The sequence below is a fragment of the Lethenteron reissneri genome, chromosome 45, assembly GCF_015708825.2.
Source record: "Lethenteron reissneri isolate LAM-NWPU_2019-01 chromosome 45, ASM1570882v1, whole genome shotgun sequence".
Lineage (NCBI taxonomy): Eukaryota > Metazoa > Chordata > Hyperoartia > Petromyzontiformes > Petromyzontidae > Lethenteron > Lethenteron reissneri.
In genome coordinates this window covers 7,835,174-7,847,686 of record NC_083823.1, presented here as the reverse complement: position 1 = coordinate 7,847,686, position 12,513 = coordinate 7,835,174, and the positions used below count along the sequence as shown (strand labels likewise).

Here is a 12,513-nt window from a genome sequence, read left to right as displayed (position 1 = left end):
GAGACAAATATACCCTGTATATATAGCCTTAACAGACTGTTATGGCAAGTGTTGTTCGCGAGAACCGATGAAGGCCGGGACCCCTACACAAGGGGTGGGTGGCCAACACCACGAACGACCGCCTTTGTCTCCCCAATAGCGATGTTTACACACCGCACCAGGTACTCATTTGAGGCTGTGTCGACCTAGGGCAGGCCCCCCGCACACACCGGAGTGAGCAGTGTTGACCGCCAGTGAGAGAGGGGCAGCAAACATCGCTGTTGTTACCGGCCCCCCTCCTCTCTCTCGAGCTTGTAGCTAAATATGGCAACTTGCAGGGGCTGTTCTGAAAGTGTGGACTAAAAATAACAGCGCGGGTCGTCGGCTACAAGTTGTGTGAAGGCACCAGAAACCTGCATGGAGCTCTGTTGACTTTTGACAACTGTGTAGCGAACCACACAGTTATGTATTATCCAGACGAGGGTGAGTACGTGTGGCTGAGACGACACACACGCAATCACACACGTCTGTCTTTGGCAGGCGTCGTGGGGCGTTAAACAAGATGTGTGTGTGTGTATGTTCGTGACCTTACACTTGACGTTACCGACTGAGCTTCCTCCTAAAAACCGTTTTCACACGCGAGTGTAGCCTCACATTACAAATACATTCTGTTAAAATTAAACACATTGTTGGGTGATGCTGCTGTGTTGAGTGCTAATTACGCAACACACAATTAACACTCAACACGTTCCGTGTCAATTACACTCCGTACTTAATAGGAAAACATAATAGGCGACGTTTTGGGCAATGGCCCTTCTTCATCCATGTTCTATGAAGAATATCCATCGCCCAAAACAGGCCACTGACAAATGTGTTGAGCTTTTTTTGTTTGTTCTGTTAAAAGGTTAAGTCTACGCGGGCACCCACGCACACACACGTGTACTGGGTGAAGGCCGTTGTGGTCATGGGGCCTGTTTGACCATACTTCACCACCGGTACGGGTTGGACCAGATTAAGGCTATAAGGGGCCTAAGGCTAATATGAGGGAAAAGCCTAAGTATGTATTACGTATTGCCAAAAACAATTCAGAAATCATCAAAATATGTATATGCCTATGTAAAATGTATATATTTATTCAACTCAGTAAATTCATGAAACATAAAACACTCACTGCACTTATTTATCAAACTTTATTTTCTTCCGAGCTTTAGCTGCGTGGCATATTAATGGTATATCTCCTCAATATCGTTATCACGGTTAACACGTTTATGCGATAAGCCAGACTGCCCCAGCACAATACAATATGATGTACAACGCCATACACAACAGCATGCTATACTATACATAACAGCATGCTATACTATACATAACAGCATGCTATACTATACATAACAGCATGCTATACTATACATAACAGCATGCTATACTATACATAACAGCATGCTATACTATACATAACAGCATGCTATACTATACATAACAGCATGCTATACTATACATAACAGCATGCTATACTATACATAACAGCATGCTATACTATACATAACAGCATGCTATACTATACATAACAGCATGCTATACTATAACATACAGCATGCTATACTATACATAACAGCATGCTATATATACATAACAGCATGCTATACTATACACAACAGGCTATACTATACATAACAGCATGCTATACTATACATAACAGCATGCTATACTATACATAACAGCATGCTATACTATACATAACAGCATGCTATACTATACATAACAGCATGCTATACTATACATAACAGCATGCTATACTATACATAACAGCATGCTATACTATACATAACAGCATGCTATACTATACATAACAGCATGCTATACTATACATAGATACATTCATATATACCAGGGAGCGGCAACCTGTGACTCCGGAGCGGCGTGCGGCTCTTTAAGGACTGCTTGGTGACGTTATTTATTAAGGACCAGCACCGTCTCGTGTTCACACGCATTGCGGCCCTTGAAATATTGAGGTTTTGTTTTGCCAAATTTGAAAAAATGGGTCTTCTTGTTATTTTAGTTGCCGATTCCTGATATAGACAATGTGAGTCGTGGTGGCTACACACGTGGCATGTAATCCAGAACTGTGGAGACAGCATCGAGGGTTGATGGATCACACAAATGTTGTGAAACTCCCTTCCCATGGGCATCAAGGCTTTCTAGAAGGCAGTACATAAAAACATGGACGGCCCCTAGGGTTTTTGGGTTGGATCGCGTAAAAGTAAATATGTCGTTAAACCCGCCACCACTCGACACAGCCAATTGGAAAGGTTTGTCACGTAAACAACGTGCCAATCCGTTACTAGTACAGCACACCGGTTTGTTGTAGGGCAAATCCACAACATTGACATCCTGAGCACGACGTTTCGCTAATAATTACATGTGTGGAGAAATGCTGTAGAGGGATCGATGTAATGACGTCACTTGTGAGTCCCTTCGCGTGCGAAGGGGGGGGGGGGTTAATGAGTTCATATAAATTACAATGGGTATCCATTGCCGGTTGGGTAATTCACAATTACAGGCTTCGTGCTGCTTGGAAGCGAATCATCAAATAATACAATGTTTAAATGCATGCATGTCTATACAGGTCACCATACGTAAATGGGAATTACCGATGCGCAGGCATATAACGACAAGAGGTACAACAATCTACATGCATAATGTACGTTGATTATCGTATGAATAACCCAACCAGCAATGGATACCCATTGTAATTTATATGCATTCATTAACCCCCACCTTCACACGTGACGGGCTCGCCGGTGACGTCATCACGTCTACCCCTCTATTTACTGGAACGAAACAAGAAGATTTCTCCACAAATCTGGCTGTCCGCCTGATGATGCTAGTTGTAATTACTGGCTAAACGTCGTACTTGGATTGTGAATGTTGTGGATTTGCTCTCTGCTGTACTAGTAACGAATCGGCATGTTCTGTTTACGTGACAACCCTTACTAATTGGCTGTGTCGGGTGGTGGCGTGTTTAACGATACATTTATATTTACGCGATCTAACCCAAAAAACCTTTATTACGGATTCTGAAATAGGGCAATTATACCTTAATATATAGAGAACCGCAGAGCTTTAGAATGTGTTGGGAGTACAGGATCATCGTGTGGTGGCTGCTGCATTCCAGCTCGTCTGTGGTTCCTCCTGGCGATTCTGAGTCGTCCTGTCTCTACAAGAGGGAGCAAGTAGTGTGCAGCGTCACAAGACGATATTGATTTGAGAAGTTCAAGACGGGTTGTCGCATATCGCTTGTACGCTACATAACTGGAAAACTGGAAAAGAGAATCAAATTGTGTGAAACGCAGCCGCCAAACGACCACATAAGCGATCTGGACTGTACAGGTATTCCTGTTATTGACCACATCATATTCTGGAAAACAAATATTAATGGAACATTTGACTCTTACTCAATGGATACGTATAGTTGCTATACATGTTTAAAGGGTCATCAAAAATGTAATTTTCATCAGGCAACGTGGTGTAAACCAGTGCAGTCTCCCACTCTCGTCACCTCACTCGGTTTGTCCATTGGACATCTGTTAAAAATAGCTTCATAGCTAATCGAATTTCTCCAATATAAATAAATATTCCGATTATACTGGCCTCGCGATGCGGAACAATAGGGGACCATTGCGTGTACACGGCGACTGTGTAGCGTTTACATACTTTTTTCGTCTCCTGTTTGATACTTGAAGTTGTGTAATGCGAGCGTAAATGGGGTTGTTGCTGGGCTCTGGTCCAATCACACGGCCCAGGGTATTGGGGGGTGGAGCCTGGTCTGCGGGGCTCCAATGGGAGGCGAGGTGAATGGGGGCGGAGTCAGCGGGGTAGTATGGGAAGGCCGGATCTGACGATCTGGAAGGGGAGGAGTCAGGGTCACGTGGGGGGAATGTATATAAGTGGGAGCCCGGAAGAGATCGGGGCAGTCGGGGAAGTTAAGAGTTTGAGCCACGTTGGGTGGTGAGAGAGAGAGATACGCGCCATCGGCCACGTGGCCGAAGGACTTCAGCACACCGTCGGCCAGCGGTGTGCGGAGTGTGGGAGTAGAGGAGCTAACGAAGGAGCGTGCGTGGCACGCGAGAGGGAGCGTGCGCGGGGCGCGCGCGAGACGACGCTGGTCCGAGGAGGAGACCAGTGGGGTGCGGAGAAGAACCTGAATAAAAGACAAGCAGAGACCAGCAGTGCCTGACAGAGTCTTTTATTACAGTTGTACTAAAGACAATAAATATGATCAAAACAGACTCACTGTGAGCTATACGTGATCTTATCTGTCACAGACTGTCCACTAATCTCATGAAGGAGTCCACTGCATATGAAACACTGGCAGTTTCACCTGCGTGATGGACACATCTACTAGAGCTGTGTTCTTCATTGTAAGATCCGCTGGCCTGGTTTTTCATTGTAAGATCTGCGGGCCTGGTGGCCTTTAGTAGTGGCCCTTGACGTGCGGCCCCGACAATCCACAACACGTGACAACACCCCCCATCATGGTGCTGCTGTAAAACCCAAATGGCTTCAAATATATGGCGGCCCTCACACTGATTATGTCTTATCGACGAAAGTGGCCCCCTCTGAAAATAAGTGAAGAACACTGCTTTAAAGCAGGGGTCGGCAACCTTTCAAAGAAGAAGGGGCCATCCATTTAGAACCTACGCATGGAGGGGGGAGGGGGTGTTAACCCAAATGCGTACGCTTGCGTATGGGGGGTCTACTGACAATGTACGCATAGGAAACTGGGGGGGGGGGGGGGGGGTGAAGCCTCGATAACATTGTCAGGCCTGAGCCTGACACTGCGCATGTTGACGACATTCCGATAATACGTAACCTGTTCGACTGGGTTCAGTCGGCGTTTGAACCTAGCGGACACCAGGCAAACTTTTTAAAGTTACGTAACTTAATTATTTAATGCAGTCGGCGGTGGACTATCTGTTTGCTTAAACACGTTAATATTATTAATCCTTGATCGTGTCTGCGTGGATTAAATATCGGCCGTTCTATAGGATTCGGGGGGGGGGGGTGTCAGGCATACGTACGCAAGTGGGGGGGGAGGGGTAAAAAGTCCGCAGTGCGTACAGGGAGGGGGGAGGGGTCAAGTTTTGACATATTTTTGCGTACTCACTAAATGGATGTCCCCGAAGAAGAGCCATTGTATGTTTTTGTCCTGACCAAAATAGTTCGAGAGCCGCACCACACGCAGAGCTACTTGTACACAAACACAGCAGATAACCAACAGGTTGACTTAAATAAACAATAAAGGGGCGGTCCATAAATGACGTCACGCGATTTTTGACGATTTTTGACCGTCCCCCCTTCGTCACACGGCGTCACACAAAGTCAGAACCCCCCTCAAATATGACGTCACAAAGCTCTGCCCCCTCCCTCAAAATAAAAAAATGATTCAAAACGCTTTAAACTATTGTCATTGTAGTGCTTATTTAATGTGGCGCTGCACTCTGATGTTGTAGGAGAAAACATTTATTTAAAAAAGTATATTTAATTAAGTTGAACGCGTTGTCTATATTTATTTAAAGTTGCGCATTTTTATGTGACGTCACATTTCTCAAACCCCCCCCCCCTCGTCACACATCGTCACAAATGTCTGACCCCCCCCCCTTAGGTGCGTGACGTCATTTATGGACGGCCCCATAGGTGATGGAATAAACTGCGTCTATTTAGTTTCCTCCACCCCCTTAGTTATTATTTAATACAGTTTGACTGTACATTCTGTTGTTACCAAGGCATTCATGGTTAATGAATGATATTAACGTCAAAATACGTTGAAGATTTATGCAAAAAAACGGCTGCCCGGTTGCGTGCCGCAAGGGTGAAGCCAAAGAGCTGCACGCGGCTCTCGAGTCACCGGTTGCCTCCCCTTGTACTCGAGGACGCATTGACCCCACGGGCGGCACGACATGTGCGCCGAGAAGCACCTGGAGGGATGAGATACGTTGAGATAGTTCTTGAGAGGCACTGGAGCTTGTGGCTGGCTGATGGTTGCGACTGCATCGACGATCCAGGAAAGCTTCTATACAGTTTCGAGACTCTTTCAGCAGGATCCTGCATCGGTGATAAATGGCCAATTCCTCGTGCACGAGTCTTTTTTTTTGTTCGTTAAATTATTAGCGCACTTGGATTGTTGGCGCTGTCGTTCTCGTAGCGCAAGGCAGTCATCAAAAAATTAACCCGTAAAAACAAAGTTTCTCACTATAAATCCTTTATATGCGTGGCGGCTAGAGTCCTCTCGTCCTCTGGCTTGAGATGGCTGCCACCTATGGGTCAGATGATTGCATGCCACCATTAAGAAATAGGTAATTAAATATATTTTTTTCCCTAAAAAGTGTAAAATTTTGGAAAAAAATGTTCACAAAAATAAATTGTCACGCACAACGAGTCTGTGTGCAAAATGTCAGCTCGATTGGATCACGGGAAGTGGGTTAAAAAACGACCGAAAGATTTGCACGGTCGTAAGCAAGCAAGCAAGCACGCAAGCAAGTGAACTTAATATAAAGGATTTAAAAAGAAAGGGCTCTGTTGTTACAGACACACTCTGCATGCAGTTGTTTCACAGTAGGGGGCGATGTTGCTATGTGTACCCAGTAAACATGCGACGTTGAACTAACGTTGGCACGTGGTTGTAAACGTTTGACCAATGTTGACCCAATGTTGGTTCAACGTTGACCCAACGTAATTTGAAAACGTTGGACCATGACATCGGCACACACGGGATCTCTTCAAAGTCTACTGAGAAGTGGCACATTACAGGGGGCGAGTCTGCCCTGGTAAATGCGGTAATACATTAATTCTAGATTTGAAGCTTTCGTGACTGCAAGGAATCATATTCTTAGGTTTTTTCGGTAAAGTCACGTAGGTAAAACATCAAAATTAATGAAAATAAAATAAAACAAAAAATCACGACGTTTCGGAGGCAACACAAGTCTCCGTCCCACCTGATGACGGAGACTTGTGTTGCCTCCGAAACGTCGTGATTTTTTGTTTATTTATTTTATTTTCATTAATTTTGATGTTTTACCTACGTGACTTTACGGAAAAAACTTAAGAATATGCGGTAATCCACCTGCGGTGTTCACCAGGGCGTCCTGCCCGGCTGTCTGGGTTCGGATTTCAGAGGTGCGGTGTGATGAGGAGGATGAAGAAATCACGCCGGATTTATGGCAGGAGGCGTGCTGGATTGTCATTAGGTAACCGCGCACCACGACAGCATCCACACAATGGACATCTCACGGTGGGAATTGCCAGACAGCACAGCCTTATTAAACTCAACTAAACTTTTTTTATTTTACTAGGTAAGATCCACTGAGCTATGCAGCTCTTTTCCTAGACGCGACCTGGCCACAAATGATAGCGCAATGAAGCTGCTTGTCATCACGTGGAAATTTATAGCAGCCAAATACTCTTAACGCGTGATGTTGATTCTCAATGTGGAGAGAAACACCGGAGGACCCGGAGACAAATCCACGCGACAACGGAGAGAGCATGCAGACTCCACATATACAGGCGTCAGGGTCGGGATAGAACCCACGACCTCCTGCATATCAGGCGAGGTCGTTAACATCTCGCCATCGCGGCGCATCACAATGTATTTTTTTTATGTTTGACTTAAAGTTATAATCTAGCCGGGCGGTTAGGGTGGCTACGCTGCACGTGGCTGTCCGTAATCCAGCATTCATAGAGGGTTGGTGGATCACCGTATAAATGTTGCAAACTCCCCTTGCAGTGGGTGGCGTAGAAGAGGAGCCGTACCCTGGCTCGGCCAGGAGAAGACGTTTCAGCACCTGTTCCATCTGCACGGGATAGAGCGTTGCCCCCACACATACACGAGTTGTCTCCGGGTGCTCCGGTTTCCTCCCACATGTAAACATTCATGAAGTGACCGACAACACTTTGATATATAGAGGACCGCAGAGCTTGGGGAGAATTTGTCTCGGGCTCCTCACCGCGTGCCTGCTGGCGACCTCCGCATTACGATTCCAGCACGCCGCTCACCATCACTGCGCCCACGCCTCCTGATGTCGGTGCGCGCGCGTGCGCGTGCCCGTGTTGTGCTCCCTGTGCGTCGTAGCTCGTACTTTGATGAGAAGGGGCTGGTGCGGCAGCAGCTGGACTCGTTCGACGAGTTCATCCAGATGTCCGTGCAGCGCATCGTGGAGGACTCGCCCGCCATCGAGCTGCAGGCCGAGGCTCAGCACGCGTCGGGCCAGATCGAGACTCCGGTGAGAACGCGCGCACAACAACGCACGCACTCGCGTTACCGAGTACCGACAGATTTGCAATCACGGGATTGACCAACCCGAGTGAGCTCGGATGTCCCCGAGTATTCAGAATGTATGTCTATCTGTTGAAATTCTTTCACACCGTACATAGTCAACCGTCCTAAGCGGAGGTGCAGCCGTACTAATCGGAATTACTTGTCCTTGGAAGTCCCCCGGTTTTCAGGCTGCGTTGTCCTTTGGATTCACAAGGCAAGTTGAGCTCAGATGTCTCCCAGGTTTCAGGAATGCGTTCTCTTAACCACCGTGTTCCACCATGCTTCACGAATATTTGAACGCGTTTATTATATTGAGATAATGTCAATTCGTTGCTCGCCGTCTCAAAATCGGAGCGGGTTCGTCAACGTCAAATTTGCCTCGGGATTTGGAGCGGTGAGTTTCAGAGGTTCAATAAGTCGATTCCCGTGGCCGCCCTGGTTAATACAACGTAAAAATGCAACTGCGCAGTGTCCTAAGATTCTTCTAAACATCGTGGTCCCTGCAACATAAGATCTGATAAATAAATACAAATCATTTAATAATTAATAAACAGTGGACATTCCTTTGTCAGTCCACTGCTTGATAAAGGTTTCTCCACTCCCATGTTACTTGTGGACATTGTTCGCCCATACTTCACCACACCGGTGAGTACACATTTGGTGAAGGAGGGGTCCAGGACCAGTTCACATTTACTCGCAACCTCCTCTCGAAACCAAGGACCTGGGACCATGGCCATTGCCGGGCGTCGTTTCTCCGTGGCAGCCCTCGCCGTCTGGAACGCAGCCATCATCGTCCCCAATGCTGCACATTTACAGCAGCAGCGATCAGTCTACACCGACTTCGAAGAGCGACCTAGAGACCCCGCCTCTCTCTTCAAGCCCACACTCTCTCTTGATTTGAAGCTTTCGTGACTGCAGGGATCCATATTCGTTGGTTTTTTCGGTAAAGTCACGTAGGTATAAAATAAATCACGACGTTTCGGGCGCAACACAAGCGTCCGTCATCAGGTGGGAAAGCGTGGTCTGCTGCTGAGGCAGACTGTTTTAAAAGGTTTGAAATAGGTGTAGCCCAAGGATCATAAATAAGTGGCCGGGGCTCGTGATGTTAATGTGAGAAAATTAGCATGTAACTGTAAGATAGGAAAGCGGCCTCCTCGCCTCTGTTCAAGGCCCCCACTCCCTCTTAAATGCCCCCTCTCTCTTAAAGCCCCCCCCCCTCTCTATTAAGGGCCCCCTTTCTCTTAACAGTCCCACGTCTCTCGCCTGGCTTTCTAGCGACACTGAGCTTGGCTCCGCACCTCAGCGTCACGGTCAGGTATATCCGTGACATTGTGCGCGTTATAATTCGTATTCCTCTGGGTCACCGCCGCACCACCACTCCACCAACAGCGTCCGTATTGCCTCCGCCCGTCCGCGTGGTTTTGGTGAGATGTCGAGGGAGAGTGGCGACGCTCCTCCTCCGCATTGTGAGCGTGTCGATGTTGTGAGCGTGTCGGGATTGTGAGCGTGTCGTCGTTGCGAGCGTGTCGTTGTCGTGTGCGTGTCACAGCCGCGGTACAGCGTCCGTTTCGAGCAGATCTACCTCTCCAAGCCCACACACTGGGAACGCGACGGGGCCCCCGCCCCCATGATGCCCAACGAGGCCAGACTCCGCAACCTCACGTGAGCGCAACAACAATGACAACAAGAACAATAGTAACAACAATGACGACAATACTAATAATCACTAGGATGGTGGTTTGTTTTGATAGAACAGCTTGTTTGGTGATGCTGCCGCTGCTGCTGCGTTGGCAGTGTTGCACAAACATGCATGATTAACACAACTCAACTCGACATACTCATCGATAACTGCGTGTGTGGCCTGGAAAGGAAAAATATATGACAGATGACGTTTCGGGTAATGTCCGCTCTTCATAGCATATGGAGGGAAACGTCGCCTATTATACATTTCATGTGTGTAACTTCGCCTATTCTATGCTTTGAAGGCCACACGGCGTGATTATTGGGGGACGAGTTGAGTTGACCATTGACGGAGCCGCCCTCCTCTACGCCGGGGCATCCCACGGCTCTTAGACGCACCGAGCGACTTGAGTCGGATCTCAAATGCACGTATTTGAAAGGGCACCCCCAACGGCAGCTGTCCCTGTGTTGCACAAGATGAGTCAGTACCTGGCTAGCGAGCGGGCTTCAGGCTGCTAGCAGGGGGGCGATGATTGCTGCGATGTGAAATCCCTCTTGAATATTTTTTTTGCGGTGTAATTTTTCGAATTGGAAGAAATGTGGACGCTGACGTCGGCACACAGTGGGCGACTCGTGTCGAATCATGTCAGGAGTTTTAACACCCGCTGTGAAGCAGCCGGCGTTGCAGTATTTCTATGGGTCATACACACCGCAAGAATAACCAGGGCGGCTTGCCGTGTCGGAACCGCGAACCTCTGCTACAAGCATCAAATATGCTACTGATTGGTCGTGTCACCGCCAATTCGTCTACAACAGGGGTTATAATATCTTATACAACATGTCTTGCAACAGACTCGAAATTATTCAGGGATGTAACCCACCGGACTCATCGGAGGTGCGGAGGAATTTTTACTTTTGGGTTTGTAATTTGTGTTCATTAAGATGCATTATCTGCTCCTAATAAGGATTCAATTTAAATGACGCTTAAAAATGTAAATAAATCACATGGCGCCTTCCACAGTACAAGGCCTTGAAAAAAAATGTGTACAGCATATGTAAACCAGCTCAAGCCTCCCATTAATCACGTGACTAGTATGGACCGCTCCTCATCAGTGCAGCATCGAGACCCTGATGCAGCCTCTCCTGACCCTGTGCTCCCGATTCTGCGTTCCTTTTCCACCCCTTTCTTTTCAATCCCCATTCATTATCTTCTCTCTCTCTCTCTCCCCCCTTTGTTTTCTCTCTTTCCATGCATTGAATACTTGACTCCCCTTCTAATGAGGACTACAAAGTTGCTGGTTACTCCATCGAATCTCGGTGACTCTGGAAATGGTTAAATAAAGGGTGTGCATCTCGATGGTCTTACCCCTGATCAATAAAGCACTTGCAAGCAATTAAACATCAACACGAGCCTTCGTTATTTAAATAAATGGCATCATGAATAACAAATCTCAGCAGAGGGCTACCCAAGGATCAATAAAGCACATCCCAAAAGTCCGACGATACGAAATGCAACAACGACATCAATTGGTGCCCTGAAATAAGCCAGCGAAGCATGGATGCCGCCCGTTGTGGATATTGATCATACTGTATTAATTCTAGATTTGAAGCTTTCGTGACTGCAAGGATTCATATTCTTAGGTTTTTTCGGTAAAGTCACGTAGGTAAAACATTAAAATTAATAATTATTAAAACAATCTTTGCTGGCTGGCTGGCGCATCCCACAGCATTGAGCCGGTTCGTACGCCGCTCTGCCAGTCACAACTCCCAACTCACAATCCACCTGGGCCGTGATCCGCCATCATACTGTCAAACTATATTTTAAAAAAAAGTTGTGCTCACTGGCTACCAGGCTGGAGGGCAGGACGGACGGTCACGTTCAAGGGACGCCCCGTGCTGCTAGTTTTGTGTGAAAACCAAGAATTTCCAAACACCGCCGTTTGCCTCCGAATCACGACCCCGTGCCGCCGTGCCCCGTGCCCTCCCCCCCACCCCCTTCAGGTACTCGGCCCCGCTCTACGTGGACATCACCAAGACCGTGACGACCGCCGGCGTCGGCGAGGAGCAGCAGCAGCAGCGCGTGCAGACGCACGAGAAGACCTTCATCGGCAAGATCCCCATCATGCTGCGCTCCACCTACTGCCTGCTCAGCGGCCTCACCGACCGTGACCTCTGCGAGCTCAATGAGTGTCCCCTTGACCCCGGCGGTTACTTCGTCATCAACGGCTCCGAGAAGGTGCAGCGCCAGCAGCCCCGGCGGTTGCGCGGTGGGGTCCGCCCGGGAGGGTTTGGGTGCACGTCCCATGTGACGTGCAAAGCAAAGAACGATGTTTGCATGAATATAGCCGATTCAAATTAAGATTCATACCTCTGTGTGCGTGTGTGCACGTATTCCGTGTGTGTGTGCACGTATTCCGTGTGCGTGTGCGCACGTATTCCGTGTGTGTGTGCACGTCTTCCGTGTGTGTGCGCGCACGTGTTCCGTGTGTAACTACATACGTTCCATGCGCTTCACGTGACAACCTCAACGTGCACCTGGC

The 12,513-nt window shown here is 47.8% G+C and overlaps 1 pseudogene; it reads left to right on the top strand.

The window, feature by feature from the left end:
- The first annotated feature begins 304 nt into the window (after positions 1 to 304).
- Positions 305 to 12,513, top strand: part of LOC133353791 (DNA-directed RNA polymerase II subunit RPB2-like) — a 39,332-nt pseudogene continuing 27,123 nt past the window's right edge.